This window comes from Scyliorhinus torazame, chromosome 3, assembly GCF_047496885.1.
Source record: "Scyliorhinus torazame isolate Kashiwa2021f chromosome 3, sScyTor2.1, whole genome shotgun sequence".
Taxonomy (NCBI): domain Eukaryota; kingdom Metazoa; phylum Chordata; class Chondrichthyes; order Carcharhiniformes; family Scyliorhinidae; genus Scyliorhinus; species Scyliorhinus torazame.
The window spans coordinates 108,476,280-108,492,424 of NC_092709.1; the positions used below are offsets into that span (position 1 = coordinate 108,476,280).

General features: G+C 45.4%; 1 protein-coding gene across 5 annotated transcripts in view; it reads left to right on the forward strand.

The window, feature by feature from the left end:
* Nucleotides 1-16,145, forward strand: part of ttc29 (tetratricopeptide repeat domain 29) — an 830,052-nt gene that overhangs the window by 82,873 nt on the left and 731,034 nt on the right. The gene's annotated exons all lie outside the window — the stretch shown is intronic.

Genomic DNA, 16,145 nt, shown 5'->3' on the forward strand with positions numbered 1-16,145 from the left:
ACATTATATATTAATGATTTGGACGAGGGAACTAAATGTATGGGGCTGGATTCTCCGTTTTGGAGACCAAGTCCCCATGCAGGCATGGGAAAACTGGCGCAAAACAGCCACCGATTCCCTGTTTTGCTGGGGGCTAGCAGGGAGGCAGTGTAGAGCTCGCAGCTCTAGCTGGCGATAGGGCCCTGAGCATTTCCGATTCCGTAGCCACGCATGCGCACGGCGGTGGTCTGCAGCGGCTGTGCCCTGCATCATGGCGGACTCGGCCCACGGATCTGGACCACAAAAGTAGTGCCCCACACTCGCCGGCCCACAGTGCCCGGAGCCCCGAATGAAGTCCCCCGCTGCCCGCGGATCGGCCCTCCTCCGACTGTGGCAGCGCTGGACTGAGTCCACAGCCAACTCGTGAGGTTCCCAGACAGTGTGAGCACATGTAACCCAGGTCATCGGGAACTCGGCCGGTCAGGGTCAGAGCTTTGTGAGGCCTGAGGTCGTGGATAATCAGCGCAGCGTACTCCTAGACTACGCCACTTTTCAGGGGACGGAGAATACAAAAAACGGCTCCGCTGCCGATATTGGTGTCAAAACGGATTCTCTGCCCCGTCGCCAAACACAATTTCAGCGTTGGGGCGTGGAGAATTCAGTGCATGATCTCCAAATTTGCAGATGATACAATGCAGGGTGGGAGGCTAAGCTGTGAGGAGGATGCAGAGATGTTTCAGCGGTATTTAGACAGGCAGAGTGAGTGGACACATGCATGGCAGATGCAGTATAATATGGATAAATATGAGGTTATCCGCTTGGATTGCAAAAATAGGAAAGCAGATTATTATTTGAATGGGTCTAAATTGAGAGAGGTGGATAATCAGCGAGAACTTGGTGTCTTCGTGCATCAGTCGCTAAAAGTAAGTGCGCAGAAACAGCAGGCAGTAAAGAAGGCAAATGGTTCGTTAGCGTTCATAGCGAGTGGCTTTGAGTAGAGGAATAGAGATGTTTTACTGCAATTGTATAGGGCATTGGTGAGGCCACACCAGGAGTATTGTGTGCAGTTTTGATGTCCTTATCTGAGGAAAGATGTTTGTGTAATGGAGGGAGTGTAGCGAAGGTTTACCAGGCTGATTCCTGGGATAGTGGGACTGTCATCTGAGGAGAGACTACCAACCCAAGCTTAGATCATAGAATTTACAGTGCAGAAGGAGGCCATTTGGCCCATCGAGTCTGCACCGGCTCTTGGAAAGAGCACCCTACCCAAGGTCAACACCTCCACCCTATCCCCATAACCCAGTAACCCCACCCAACACTAAGGGCAATTTTGGACACGAAGGGCAATTTATCATGGCCAATCCACCTAACCTGCACATCTTTGAACTGTGGGAGGAAACCGAAGCACCCGGAGGAAACCCACGCACACGCGGGGAGGATGTGCAGACTCCGCACAGACAGTGACCCAAGCCGGAATTGAACCTGGGACCCTGGAGCTGTGAAGCAATTGTGCTATCCACAATGCTACCGTGCTGCCCTTTGTCAAAGCTTGCAACACAAGCTTTGACAAAGAATCATCGGACTCGAAACGTTAGCTCTTTTCTCTCCCTACAGATGCTGCCAGACTTGCTGAGATTTTCCAGCATTTTCTCTTTCATTTCAGATTCCAGCATCCGCAATAATTTGCTTTTATGAGGAGAGACTAAATCGGTTAAGATTATATTCATTGGAGTTTGGAAGAGTGAGAGGGGATCTCATAAAAACTTATAAAATTCTAACAGGATTAGACAGGGTAGATTCAGAAAGAATGTTCCCGATGGTGGGGGAGTCCAGAACTAGGGGTCATAGTTTGAGGATAAGGGGTAAACCTTTTAGGACTGAGGTGAGGAGAGTGGTAAATCTGTGGAATTCGCTACCACAGAAAGTAATTGAGGTCAACACGTTGTGTAATTTTAAGAAGGAATTAGATATAGCTCTTGGGGATATGGGGGGAAGGCGGGATCAGGGTATTGAACTTGATGATCAGCCATGATCGCAATGAATGCCGAAGCAGCTTTGAAGGGCCAAATGGCCTCCTCCTGCTTGTATTTTCTTTGTTTCTAAATAATAATGCCCTGCATGTGAGGGAATCCTGTGATGGTGGAGAAGCCATCTTCCTATACTAAGGGTGTGCCTCTGTGTCCTTGCTCCCATTCGTCCCTTTCTCCTGCTCTTCTTATGCCCAAAGCTCTGTCCTTCCTGTGGAGGGAACCTGTTCATTCACCCGAGGAAGGAGCTGTGCTCCAAAAGCTAGTGATTCGATACAAACCTGTTGGACTTTTAACCTGGTGTTGTCAGACTTCTTACTGTGCTCACTCCAGTCCAACGCCGGCATCCCCACATCATGGCTTCCTGTGGAGGGTGTTGTTAATCATCAACACTGGGCCCAAAATGTCATGCTTTCATTGCGGACTTCCTTTTGATTAGATGGCTGTCAATTTGTCCTTTGCAGCTTTTCCCACTGCAATTACACCGCCATGATGCCAGAAGGATGATGATCCAATATACTGTTTAATCATGTGCTGCCCACTCTGCTTACCACCTGTGCAGCCATGGGCACCTGTTTCCCCTCCATGCCATTCACCCTTTTATGGATGAACATATTTCTGGATTTATGTGGCACTGTCACTTATGCCACCTGGAAAGGGCTCGCACTGATGCCGATTACCAACTCCCTCACTTCCAGGGCAACAAAACATGTCAGGCCTTCAGCGACCCCCTCATTGTATAATTCCAATGCATTTTGGAGATGAGATCACATTGCCTAGGGCACTGACCCCAAGCCAGGACCTAGGTGCAATGGGACAAAGCCACACATTGCATTGATAGCCATTGTGCAGTACCAACTTTTGTATCAATTAAAGGACCTGTTCTATGCTTTACTGTTCTATTGTCTCATGCTACCATCACAGAGATAATCAGGACATTTAAACTACAACTGGTATTTTTATAGCAAAAAGTGGCATGTTACAATTTATCATTCTAAATGAATAACTAGTTCCAAAAACAAATTAATAATAATATTTTTTTATCACAAGTATAAAGTTACTGTGAAAAGCCCCTAGTCGCCACATTCCGGCACCTGTACGGGTAAGGTGGTACGGGAATTGAACCCGTGCTGCTGGCCTTGTTCAGCATTACAAACCAGCTGTCTCGCCCACTGAGCTCATAACTTAATTTGAAAATAAAAGTCTTCTGTGTCATTCATTTGCATTTGTCTTGACTATGCTCCTTTATTTTTATGAGCACAAATTCAGTGTGAATTATATTTAATTATGGGCCAAAACTGTTGCAAAAAATGGGCAAAAGCTGTCCAGATGATTGTTTTCAGCTCAGTGGAATGCAACAGCATTGTTGAATTACAAACATTCGAAATAGGAGCAGAAGTGGACCATTTGGCCCTTCAAGCCTGCTCCGTCATTCAATAAGATCATGGCTGATCAGTTTGCGTTGAGGTCCACAGTCCCCATCTGCCCCTTATAACTTTATATTCTTATTAGACAAGAGAATCAATGTCCCTCCACCTTAAAAATATTCATTGACCCCACTTCCACCGACGTCTGAGGTGGAGAATTCCAAAGTCGCACATCCATCTCAGAGAAAAGATTTCTCCTTATCTCTGTCCTATAAGGGCAACCCGTAATATTAAAACAGTATTTCCTAGTTCTGGACGCACCCACAAGAGGAAACATCCTCTCAACATCCACCTTGTTAATACCATTCAAGATCTTATATACTTCGATATACTAGTCCTTCAACACATTTTTTTTTTTTGTTTCCTTTGCAAAATAATATTAATTTATGGAATGTTCCTTTCATCACAAGTTCAACATTTGATAATCATTCTTCACTTGGTAACAAATCACAAGACGACTCAAAAGTTTCATGTGCAATTAGTCACTGCAATTGTTCTAAATTTCCAGTAGGTGCCCCCAGAGAGTTTGCAGATTAACTTTTGTTTGACAAGGAATAAATAATTCAACCATTGCCAAGCTTCTGCATGAGGGTTCCAATGTCAAAGGTGAAGATGGCTTGCTGGGTATTAAATTATATAACTATTGGTGGTTTAATCTGTATTGGACTACATATTTAACTGCTAAACATGCAGCTTTACTCATTCAAAAAGTATGAATCTTAAAATTCTATTGGAATATTTTTGGCGATTTGTATCTGCCTCATGTCTTGCCACATGCAGAGGCACCACCACTGATACTGATTACCAACTCCCTCACTTTTCATCCTTACCACATGTCATATCACAAGCCATGGATATTAGCATACTTTGGACAGGTGCCTGCCCACTGGAGCATTGCCTTGAAGGGAGAGTGGGGAGGAGTTAACCTTGCAGCAGGATATTGGGAAACATTTAAAAATTCTTAATTTAAATTTGCTGCTTTCTTTAATCAGTTGTAGGAAATTCAGTCTTTGGAATTTTCTCCAACCCACTTCAGCTAGGGTCGGCTTCTGGCAAGTAAATAGGCGCACATAACAATGATAAGGTAATCCCATTAATTCTATGGTAATGTGTCAAGATAGACAGATATTTAGTCTCCCAGGGAGTTAAGCAATATGGGAAGTAGGTGGGAAAGTGGAGTTGAAGCTGAAGATTAGCCATGATCATATTGAATGGCAGAGCAGGCTTGACGGACCATTTGGTCTACTCCTGCTCCTATTTCTTATGTTCATTCCCTGTCCCAAATCTAGTCCTAGGGAGACAAAAGTCACTAAAACTGGAGGATCAATGGGAGGCTTTCCAGCTGAAGAGTAGCAGCAGGCTGCAATAAAGTTAAATAACTGAGCGGGCACTTCAACATGAAAGTGCCATCTCACCAACTTTTTAAAAATTGTTTAATTAAAACACATAAAAGCATAAAAGCAACCAAGCCAGCATTTTGGCTGCACCACACAGTCAAGCAGAGAGGGCTCTATGGGCCTGCCTGGAGAACTGCCACCCATTTCACCCCCCACCACCCTGCCATCCCCTAGCTTGCCACTGGATACCCATCCCCAGGCAATTAAACTGCCCACTGTTATTTTTAAAAATGTTTTCATTGAGTTTTTGGTATACAATATAAATATGAACAAATATGGGAGGTAAAAGAAAGAAAATAAGTAAACCTTAAACTATTTACACATAGATCGGCTTCAACTATTACATAGATAATCACAGTTTCCCTTTTTTTTAATTTCCCCCTTCCAGTGTTTGCAGTGGTGATTGTGTTCCCCTGTGTTTCACTTCCCACTGGTTGTCCCTTTGCTTTTCTTCCCTTTCGGTCAGGTTGTTGTTGCACCTTACCCCCCCCGCCCCCTTGTGTCTCTTGCTTCTCTTGCTGGGCTTGGTTGAGTTTCATGTGCCCTCTACACTCTTTCTACCCCCCCCCCCCCCCCACTTCCTTCCTGTGCCGTGGCTATTCCCTCCTGATATTTGGCTTCCTAGTTGTTGGCTACAAACAGGTTTTGGAACAGCCTCGGGTGGCAAATTAAATTTTCTCCATTTGGAGAAATTCCAACAGGTCAGGCAGCCAGTCTGCAGCTTCGGGTGTTGCTGCTGACCGCCAGCCGAGCAGAATTCTCCATTGGGCGATAGGAGGCAAAGTCAAGGTCGTCGGCCCTCCTCCCCATGAATAGATCTGGCTATTCTGACTCCCTAAAGACTGCCTCTCTCAGGCATGGCTCCACCCTCATCCCCACCACCTTGGACATTGCCTCAAAGAAGGCTGTCCAAAACCCAGCGATTCCAGGGCAAGACCAGAACATGTTTGCGTGGTTGGCTGGGCCGCCTTGGCACTGTTCACACCTATCCTCCACCTCCGGGAAGAACCTGCTCATGCGGGTTCTGGTTAAGTGGGCTTTGTGTACCAATTTTAACCCCATTATGCTTAGCCTTGTGCGGGTGGAGGTGGAGTTAACCCTGTGCCGTGCTTCACTCCAGAGACCCCATCCTATTTCAAACCCCACGTCTTCCTTCCACTGCTCCCTTGTCTTGTCCAATTGGGTGTTGGCCCTCCTTAGCAGTTGCCTGTACATGTCACCATAGTTCCCTTTCCCTAAGATGTCCACGTACAGCTGGTCCTCCAGCAGTGATTTTCGTGGTGGTCGTGGATACATCCTTTTTTCCCTTCGTAGGAAGTTTTTGGGTTGTAGGTACCTAAGTTTGTTTCGCCCTGTCAGCTGGCATCTTTCTGTCAGCTCTTTGAGCGTTGTTAGCCTGTTGTTGGTGTGAAATCCCTAACTGTCAGCATCCCCCCCGTCCTTTCTCCACCTTTTGAAGGGGGCGTCCATAGTCGCCGGTGTGAATCTGTGTTTTTTTGCAGATGGGGGCTTTATCTGCCATAAAGCGATAGTGTTAGTCAATATGATGCATGCAGCCCAGGGGATGGGTAGGTGATGGCCTCAGTGGTTAGGGCACCCAGCCATGGTGGTCGCGTGGTACAGGATGGGGTTTGGCTGCCCTCCGGGAAGGTGGGGGGGGGCAAGGATTACGGGTGTGTGGGACAGGGTTAGCACCAGGGACACTGCTGCCTACTCACCCTGAGGAGGTCATGCAGTTTTTTCCGCCACTGCTGGCCTTCCGGATGGTGTTGCCCACGGTGCTCATGGCTTCTTCCAGCTGTGTCCAGGCACAACGAATGGCGGTGGCTGGCAGCTTCCTTCCCGAGCTGGGGTACACGGTCATTCACCGCTCCGCCATTGCTTCCAGCTCGGCGTCTGTGAACCTCAGGGCTGCTTTCCTCACTGCCATCTTGTTGGCTGGGATGGTGTGTGTTGGGGTAAGGGGAGAATTGTTTATATGCTGCTGCAGCTTGTCAGCCTTTGGGTGTCAATCGCTAAACCGGTGAATCCGGCACCGTTTCTCATTGGAAACGATTGTGTTCCATGCGGCGCCGGTGCTTGCCCCTTAACAGTAGCGGAATCAGTCCAAGTGCGACTCCGGTTTTTCTGTCGTGAAAGTACACGAATCCTGCGTTGGTGTCAGCACTTAGTCTCAGAAACGGAAAATCCCGCCCCTTTTATTTTATCAAAATTAGCCAGAAACAGAAAACATTAGTTCATACAAAACAACAGCTGCATGGTTACAAATTAACTTAAAAAAATTCGAAGAAGACTTTACACAGGTTCTCTTAAAATTTAGAGCAAAGCAGAAATAAAATGCAAAAATATAAACTTGAAAAATTACTGATTGCAGGCCACAAGCGTGGGTCTCAGGTAGATCCTGGTGGCAATGAGGTGGCAGTTCAGATCAATGCTGCATTCAATGCAACTAGCATGTAATATGGTGTGCCTTCATAGGAAGGCCAGAGCACTGCAACCGTAGCACATTGCAGTGAAAAGTGGGCGGAGAGGTTCAAGTGCCAAGGTTTTATGTACAAACCTCCATGGTTCCCGCTGGACTGCTGGCCTGGCACCTGCATGCATTGTAAGGAGGCGGGGTGGTTAGAGGAAGCATCTGGAGGTGGTCCTCAAGACCAGGGGATGGGATTTTCTGCGCAACCCGCCGCGTGTTTTTTGGCGGCAGAGGCGGCCCGCCAGCTGGATCTTCTGGTCCCACTATTGACAATTGGATTTCCTGTTGAAGGCACCCCTCGTCGTCGGGAAATCCGAGACAGGGGTGTACTTTCTGCAGGACCGGAGGATCCTGCCGGCGAAAACAGCCAGTAAATTCCGGCCTGGGATTGTCCACCTGTCATGGACATGGTTCATTTAGGAGGCAGGTCCCCCAGAGAGAAATGACATTTAAGATGGAAGATATTACAACCACTGAGATCAAGACAGCAGCAACCTCATGGTCACTTGCAGAGGCAGCGTCAGGGTGGAAAGCATCTGAAAGCAGTAGAGGCAACCTCGAGCAGGTTCCAATATAGAGAGTAAGGTGCACTGGGATGTAGAGACAGAGGATGAACTATCTCCAGTTGTCAGCACGACAGTGTCTCCAAAGACTGTGCCTCTTCCAAAAGACTGTCACAGATCTTTGTGCCATGATAACAGATGAGCTGAATAGGTATTGGTGATCACCTGAGACTATTGCCAGTGAAGGTCACCATAGATCTTATTTTCTCTGCCTCCAGTTTATTCTAAGGGCTCACTGGAGGTATGTGTGGCACATCATTGCATCAAGATGGTGATTGCTATCCTGTTCAGGAGAGCCGACCAATACATCCATTATTGCACTGATCCAGACAGAGATCCAAAGGATGCAGGACCATTGCTAGATTCTCCAGGTTATGATGGAAATGTTATTTTAATATTTTTGAGGATATTATGTTGATCTGTGGAAATGCTGTGTGTGTCGTATGTGACTAATTTAATTAAGCTGGGGACTAAGTGTCCATGGAATTAAGAACAGCAAAGAGGCTAGGTATGAAAATCAGGCATTTGAAGTGAATGTGGCCAAGTTGGATATTCTGTAAGTATACACAACATGAATAGAAATTTACATTTGAAGATAAGTGAGGATTTTGATTTTTAGCTGTTGCATTTCAAAAGGAGGTAAGAAGGACTTTACAACCTAACAAAGGTCATTATAAATAAGGCACATGTATTGAATTTTATTTTACCCGCAAATAGTGGCCATAAGGAGAACATAAAAGGTTTTTATATTCTGGGAAATGTAACTTTAAAGGGAGATAAGGGAAAAGATGAAGCAGGAAAAATATATTTAAAGAGAGTTTGGAAGCTCTGCTAAGTGTGGCTATGTGAGATCCTAAAGAGAGTGCTGTGCTGGGACAGAACTGTGAAGAGGTAAAGTGAGCAGCCTTCAGTTACCCCAGAGAAGTGTCTGTCTGTTTCAGAAAGCAGGGTTTTATTTTAAACCCTTGGATTTCCACAATTGAGTGACAGGAAGAAGCCCTGTGAAATATCTCCTCTACAGCAACAGGGGAGGGGGTAGTGCCTTGTGGTAATATTACTGAATTTATTTTATAGATTATGTTTCTGTGAGGAAAGAGGTGTTTATTTGTGAGTTGAAAGCAAGTAATAATCTTTTGGGGAAATGTTCTGTAAGACTAAGTTTAACTATGCAAATGTAATCTTGTTTGTTTGAGTTTTCTATTCTTAATAAATGTAATTAATATAATTTAGTACTTCAAATCTCCAAACATTTACAGGATTTGTGATTCCTGAATTTCCTTATAGTAACATACAAATTGAAATGTATCCCTTTGGAATTTGGTTAGCATGGCAATTACCGCCTGCCAGGTCATAACGAGGTGCAAGGTGTAATAAACTCCATGTATGTGGCCACTTCGGCTCACACAGTCCAGCTAGCAGCCTTCATGAATAGGAAGCGATTCCATTTATTCAATGACTAACTGGACTGCAGCCACCACCAATGTATCCTGCAGGCATGTGCACAGTACCTGGGAATTGTGCCATTGTCTACATTCCTAGGCATTCCTGGGTGCTTGAACTTCTCAATCTCCCCGTTTGTTGTAAGATTGGATTTATTGTACCTGGAGTTACCCCATCTCTGGATCTGTAAAGATTTAATCACCTGCTAATGCTCGTATTCCAGCATTGTCTGGCATCTTTGAACCTGTCTGGATATATGTTTCTGGAACATACCTCTTCATTCACCTGAGGAAGGAGCAGCGCTCCGAAAGCTAGTGACATCGAAACAAACCTGTTGGACTTTAACCTGGTGTTGTAAGACTTCTTACTGTGCTCACCCCAGTCCAACGCCGGCATCTCCACATCATGGATTTATTGTGACAAGGGCTACCCTACCGGTTAGAGGCTACTGTTTCCAGTGAGGAACCCCAGGATGGAAGCAGAGGAGAAACACAGCCAAGTGGTGACCAAAGTCCTCATTGAGCAAGTGCCTGGATCATTCCAGTGGGGCACTTCATTATGATTCAGCAAGGATCTTCAGGATTGTGGTGGTCAGCTAGGCTTTGCACAACTTGGTGCTCCAGAGGATTCTGTAAAATAAGGATGAAGTGGAGTGCAAAGCAGCCTCAGAAGAGGAGAATGATGAGGAAGCTGATGACAAGCTGTAACATCCTGACAGACAAGAGGGACAGTATGGAAAGCACAATGGCTTGGCGCTAGGGAGGCTTTGGGAGGTGCTCATGCATACATCTTTGAGATAGTCATTCCCACATCATCCTTCCCATCAAATAACAACGCACTTTCTCTTCTCTATTGCTGTTTACCTCAGTTACAAGACTCTGCTCCTGCATCCACTGTCTCCTGCATGGTCTATTGATGACTACAATAACTATGGTCGCTCCTAGGCAGCCATTGCAATGAACCATCGTATTCCATAGACGTCCTCCAAATAAGATAAATGATAGAATGGTCCCCATATTTAAGGAATTCTCTTCCACAGAAGGTTGTAAATGTATTTAAGACTGTGATAGACAGATTTTTGGTCTCAGGGAATCATGGGATTTGGGTAGCAGATGGGAAAGTGGAGCTAAGGTTGATGAACAGCCACGTTCGTATTGGATGGCAAAGCAGGTTCAGGCATGCATATGATCTACTTCCTGCTCCTATTTCTTATATTGTTATATTCTGAGAAGGAAATGTCCTGAAAATGAATGACAATTTTAACTTTGGCATACATAAGCAATAACTCTTTATCATTCTATGCCCAAATGCAAGGGGCGGCACGGTAGCACAGTGGTTAGCATTGTTACTTCACAGCTCCAGGGTCCCAGATTCGATTCCCGGCTTGGGTCACTGTCTGTGTGGAGTCTACACGTTCTCCCCATGTCTGTGTGGGTTTCCTCTGGGTGCTCCGGCTTCCTCCCACAGTCCAAAGGTGCGCAGGTTAGATGGATTGACCATGCTAAATTTTTCCCTTTTGGCCAAAAGGTTAGGTGGGGTTACTGGGTTACGGGGATAGGGTGGAGGTGTGGGCTTAAGTAGGGTGCTCTTTGCAAGGGCTGGTGCAGACTCGATGGACCGAATGGCCTCCTTCTGCACTGTAAATTCTATGATTCTATGAAATGCATTTTCTTAATTCTCTTACGAATGCTCCTGCATGGTGCTTGCCTTTTACTGTCAGCTGCAGGATCAGCAACTCAGAGTACTGGTGGCACTGACCGAGGGGCTGAAGAGCCACTCTTCACATTTGGAATGCCCTGAGAGGAGTCCCCACAAGCAGAAACCAGCCACTCCTCCTCCCTCAAAAGGCACACAAACCTCCCACTAACTTGAGATGGGCAAGGAGCAGAGGAAATTCTAAGTGCCTCGTCCACCTCTTGCCTTGCCACTTCTCCATTGATCTAATGGACAAAGCAATAGCATGCAGATTCAGTGACTGGTCTGCTGTACCTGACTCTCTGAGAGTCACCAATCTCTTGGAAATAGAAACATTCATGGCCTGGGATGAACTTCTTCACTGCCTAAGCTTAGGATATGCATAGCCCTTGGGCTCTCCAGCAGATTTGAATGCTTGTCTCATCTGACATCTGTTGCCTCACTAATGACAACAAAGATATGTCATCAGCCGAAGGCTCAGTATTACGTGGCCTCCCACACTACTCCAAAGATCAGTGGCCTCAGCTATCACAGCCTCCAAAAGCTGACCAGGCACTTGTGTGGATTCTCACCAGGTTATGACACTGAATATGAGCACAAATATATACCACTGATGTGAGAGTATCTGTACTTGGAAGGGTGCAGGAGAATGATTTGGCACTGGACAGAATGCATTATTAGCCTATTCTAAATCAACCGAGCAAGATTTGCACCCCTTGAGTGAGGTTCATTATTTCTTTCATAGGAGATGCTGTGGCCTGACCCCATTGTCACAGATTGGGTGGACTCTCCCCCCCCCCCCCTCCCCCCCCCCCCCCCCCTAACATCGCCACACTCACACTTACCTTTTTGTTAACCCCTAAACAAACTGAGGTGCGAAATGGAAAACGGCATTCATGTGCTTGCAGCACTGTAGCCAGATTCTCCAGATGAGCTCAGAAATGTTGACCGTTGCACTCTCTATCCAGCGTCGCTTGGTTAGGCAGAGGTCTCCTCCTCTTGTTCCTTACAATGAGTACTTCTCATCGTTCCCAAGTAGCCTGGAGGAGAACATGAAGGGAAATAGTCACTGAACTGTGGGGCCATCAGTCGTCTCCCTTCTGCTGGCTTTTGCAATGCCTGCTTAATTGTCCAGTTGACTGGGTTTTTAATAAACGTTGGCCCCAAGGAAGGCTTGCTTCAGGGAAAGCTGGTTACAAGAAAGGCATCCTTCAGCCAATGCAGGCCCCAGTTCACAAATATTTCAGACAAGGAAGGTTCCAGCCAAAGAAAGCTTTGAACATAGAAGGCTTCAAGGATGGAAGGCGTCAGCTGCATTCTGATGCTGGCAACCCTTTAAAGATGACACCTACCCATCAATTAGCATCTGCTGCTGGCGTGGCGATGGCCTGAATGTTTGCCTCCATCCTGGAATAGTCAGCTCCCCCGTCTGCTGGTGGCTAGCTGCCCGACCAGCCAGTGCAAGATAACAGTGAAATCTGGGAGCGCCAGCACCGCACCCTATTCCGGCTCCAGTAACCACATCTTGGTTCTGCTGATAAATTTCTGACCTCAGCATTTTTGTCTGTTTTTCTCTCAGTTATGTCATGAATTTGACTGTTTATAACTAACAACAAGGCAAATGTATGAAAATTAAAGGCTTTTTATGTTCAAAATTCAGTTTTTTACATATACTGAAAAATTATTGGAAATGTTTGACCCTGAAAACCATCAATTGTGTCAGGATCACATCTCGTGCTGACACTGTTAGATTTCGCAGACTGTGTGTCACTTGGGTGAGACCGCTGGTGTCCATACCATCAGAAGTTCATTGTGAAAGCCCAGTTATCCTTCTGATTCGTAAATTAGCAGCACTGTTCTGGTTCTGGAATGGGGAAAGGGGCGCTTCATCTCTCCAGGGAAAACCTTGGCAATAACCCCAGAAGTACCTTTTGCTGAAGACAACAAGCTCTACCTAACCAGCATCTCTCTTGACCCCTCCATCACCTCTGATTTGTCATGCTCTTTGTTCGACATCCAGTACTGAATGAGTAGATAATAGATTTATAAACAAAATGGCAGAATGTGACCTGAGGTACATCCCAAGGATGTGTACTGGGACCATAGTTTTTCACTACATTTACTAAGACAGATGCCTATTTCCAGTTGGGTAACATTACCCAGCAAATTGATTTAAAACCCTCCATGCCCTTTGTTACTTCTGGCCTATTCCAATGCACTCCTGGCTGACCCCCCACAATCTGTAAACTTGACATCATCCAGAACGCCTGTGTCCTTCTTTGCACCAAGATCAGATCACTCATCACTCATGGTTGTTAGCGTTCATTGGTTTCTGGTTAACAATGCCTTGTTTTAATCTTAAATTGTTTTCAAATTCCTCTATGGCCTTGCCACTCCTTATCTCTGTAATCTCCACCAGCCCCAAAACACTGAGATATATAGACTCCTCGAAGTCTAGCCTTATGCTCCACCATTAGTGGCTATGGCTTCAGTTGCCTCAGTTCTAAGTTCTTGAATTCCCCCCCAAAACCTTTCTTCCTCTCTACATCTCTTTTCTCCTTTAAGATGCTTCTTAAAACCTACCTTTTTAAGTAACCTTAAAGTCACTGTAGATGACTTGATGTCAAATTTTATTTTATAACAATCATTGAATCCCTACAGTACAGAAAGAGGCCATTTGTCCCATCGAGTCTGCACCAGCCCTCTAAAAGAGCACCCTACCTAGGCCCAATCCCCCACTCTATCCCTGTAACCCCATCGAGGGGCACTTTAACATGACCAATCCACCTAACCTGCACATCTTTGGACTGTAGGAGGAAACCGTAGCACCCGGAGGAAACCCACACAGACACAGGGAGAACGTGCAAGCTCCACACAGACAGTCACCCAAGGTCAGAATCAAACCCAGGTCCCTGGTACTTTGAGGCAGCAGTGCTAACCACTGTGCTACCGGGCTGCCAGTGAAATATTTTGGTTTATTACAATATAGCCACCATTTAAGTACACATTGCTCTTGTGTCAATCTAGGAATTGTGGATGAGTAGAGAGATTTAGGAGTCCAAGTAATGTATTGTCTAATTTTTTTTTAATGCATAGGCAATTTGTTTAACTGCATGGCCCCAATAATTTTTTTTTTGCACTACCACGCACATGGTAACTGAAAGGGGTCAACTGTGCTGCATTTGTGGTCCAAGTACGAAAATCATTGGAAGCTTGTGTACCGGTATAAAGAATAATTAACATGGATTGTGGAATTTTGGTCTTCACCTTGAGGACTGGAATACAAAGGCTTATGTAACTTAGATTACAGCTGTACAGATCTCTGATTAGACTCCATCTGGAATATTAAATTTAGTTCAGGGCTCCACACCTCAGGAGGATGTAACGGTATTGGAAAGTATGCATCACAGTATGATAGTGGAACTAAAAGCTTTAAATTATGAGGACAAGTTCCATGTATTTGGTTTGTATTTCCTTGGATATAGAAGATGATGGGGAGAATTAGTTGAGATGTTCAAGGCTGGGATAAAGAAGATTCAAGGTAAGTCTAGATGGAGAAAAACAATTTTCCATCGTAAGATTGTGTACAACAAAGGGGTGTAACCCTGGGCCATTAAAGACTGATATCTAAAAGCAGTTTTTCACAAAGATATAGGTCCATTTCCCCCCAAAACTGTTGAAGATGCATCAATTGGAAATTCCAAAACTGAGATTGACCCTTATAGGGTATAGAGGGTGATAAAACTAATGGGGATAGCTGTAGTCAGGGTACAGGTTAATGATAATGTAAACATATGGCAGAACAGTCCAAGGGGATGATTGGCCTACTCTTGTTCCTATGTTCCCCTCAGACCTGCCACAAACACCATTCCCTCCAACTCCTTCCAGGTCACTGAGGCTGAAACATACCTTTTGCATTCACAGAATCCTATATGACCTTGAGCTGTAATTCTGATCTTCATTTCCTCTCCATCAGCAAGATTACATCCACCTCTGTAATATCCAAAACCTCTGTTCCTGTCTTGGCTCATTTGTTGCTAAAACCCTCACCTATGCCTTTGGTAACCCTAGATTTGACTATTCTATTGCTCTCCCAGCTGAATTCCCACCTTAAATGGGGGCTGGTTTAGCTCACTAGGCTAAATCGCTGGCTTTTAAAGCAGGCCAAGGCAGGCCAGCAGCGCGGTTCAATTCCCGTACCAGCCTCCCGAACAGGCGCCGGAATGTGGCGACTAGGGGGCATTTCACAGTAACTTCATTGAAGCCTACTCGTGACAATAAGCGATTTTCATTTCAATTCATAAACCTGAATTTATCCAAAACTCTTCAGTCTGTAAACTTGCCTGTACTAAATTTTACCCTACATCTTCCCTGTGCTTCCTGACCTATATTGTCTTCCGATCTTACATTTAAAAATTATTTCTTTGTCTTTTCAAATCCTAACATGCTCTTAGTCATTCCTAATTCTCTAATCTCCTCCAAGTTCACAACCCTAAGATCTCAGCACTCCGATAATTCTGGCCGCTTGTGTCCCCTGATTTTATTCACTCCTCTATTGATAGCAGTGCCTGAACTGCTAAGGCCCTAAACTTGGAATAAACAAGAACAAGGATAAATACGGCAATTTCCGGGAACCTTGGATAACAAGAGATATTGTAGGCCTCGTCAAAAAGAAAAAGAAGTCATTTGTCAGGGCTAAAAGGCTGGGAACAGATGAAGCCTGTGTGGAATATAAGGAAAGTAGGAAGGAACTTAAGCAAGGAGTCAGGAGGGCTAGAAGGGGTTACGAAAAGTCATTGGCAAATAGGGTGAAGGAAAATCCCAAGGCTTTTTACACGTACATAAAAAAACAAGAGGGTAGCCAGGGAAAGGGTTGGCCCACTGAAGGATAGGCAAGGGAATCTATGTGTGGAGCCAGAGGAAATGGGCGAGGTACTAAATGAATACTTTGCATCAGTATTCACCAAAGAGAAGGAATTGGTAGATGTTGAGACTGGAGAAGGGTGTGTAGATAGCCTGGGTCACATTGAGATCCAAAAAGACGAGGTGTTGGGCGTCTTGAAAAATATTAAGGTAGATAAGTCCCCAGGGCCTGATGGGATTTACCCCAGAATACTGAAGGAGGCTAGAGAGGAAATTGCTGA